This window comes from Propithecus coquereli, unplaced genomic scaffold (genome assembly GCF_000956105.1).
Source record: "Propithecus coquereli isolate 6110/MARCELLA unplaced genomic scaffold, Pcoq_1.0 Scaffold76, whole genome shotgun sequence".
NCBI lineage: Eukaryota > Metazoa > Chordata > Mammalia > Primates > Indriidae > Propithecus > Propithecus coquereli.
The window spans coordinates 1,659,335-1,660,675 of NW_012153729.1; the positions used below are offsets into that span (position 1 = coordinate 1,659,335).

Here is a 1,341-nt window from a genome sequence, read left to right on the forward strand (position 1 = left end):
GAAATGCATCAATAATGAAGAATCATCCTATATGTTAGGGGCTTAAGAAAAAACTAATTACACTGAGAGAGAAAAATAAAAATTTCTCTTATCACTTAAGTGTTCATTTTTGCAAAAGTAGGATATAATTTTAGTGCTTAGAACATGTTGCATGAATTATTAGGAGGGAATCTGTTTAGAATGTTTTGTAAAATGTGACATAGTTACCTTAACCCTTACCTGGGCCATCCCAACAGTGAAGGCAAAGGGGCTAAGAAGGCACAAGGTCCATTCCAAAAATGCAGGAAGATGTGCATACAACGCTGTGAATCCCAGGATCCCCCAAAAGACAATAAGGAGAAAGACAACCAAGCCGGTAAGGAAAGGTTTCTTTATCAACACGCTCATCAGGAAACATAAAGTTATCTGAGAGAAGAGAAAAACTTCAGCTGGTATATAATTCACTGAGAATCATCAGTAGCACAAAAAAAGGAATTTTATATTATAATAGTATATTTCATCAATTTCGCCCCCCTAGATACTGTCTCATGCAAATACTGCAAACAGAAGAGATGACAAATGATTGGCAGGAGAGAGAAGGGGGCAACAAGAATGAGAGAAAGAGACAGAGAGAGAGAGAGAGAGAGAGAGAGAGATTGAGATTAAATTGATCAACTCACCAAAGACAGTCCATAGAAGAGAAAGAGGGTAAAGACCACCACAAAACCAGTTAGGACGACAACTTGTGCAGATTTTACAATAAGAGCCATTAAAGTGGTCATAATAAGGATGAAGCCAGCATACATCAAACCCCAGGAAAGCCTAGCAGAGAAACAAGGCATCAGTTCAGAGTGTTGTTACTTTATCACTTCATTCATTTGTTCTTACTGAACAAACATTTACTATGTTTGTGACGTTCACCATTGATCAGCGTAAAGAAGATGCAATAGCTAGCAAATCTAAAAACCTCCTTGTCCTGAAGCTCATATTCCACAGGGGAAGGTAGGTAATAAACAACTAAACAAGTAAATTGGATAGCTAATTGCAAATTAAGAAAATCTAGGTAGTATAATGGGTATAACTGGGAGACGTTTCCAGGGAGAACTTTTCCGGGAAAACATCTATGATGATTTGTCAGTTCTGGATAAGTTCTTTCAGTAAAGTAATTGCATAAACAACATGGACAAAAAATAGATTATGAAGCCACGGTGAGCAAACCTTTTTTCTAAATAGCCCAGTTGTAAATATTTTAGGTTTTGAAGGCCATGTGTTTTCCGTTGCAACTACTCAATGTTGCCTTTGTAGCACAAAAGCTATCATAGGTAATATGTAAATGACGTGTGGATATGTTCCAATAAAAAT

General features: G+C 36.8%; 1 protein-coding gene across 1 annotated transcript in view; it reads right to left on the reverse strand.

Moving 5' to 3' along the window:
- Nucleotides 1–1,341, reverse strand: part of LOC105824689 (ATP-binding cassette sub-family A member 8-like) — a 163,819-nt gene that overhangs the window by 87,721 nt on the left and 74,757 nt on the right. The gene's annotated exons all lie outside the window — the stretch shown is intronic.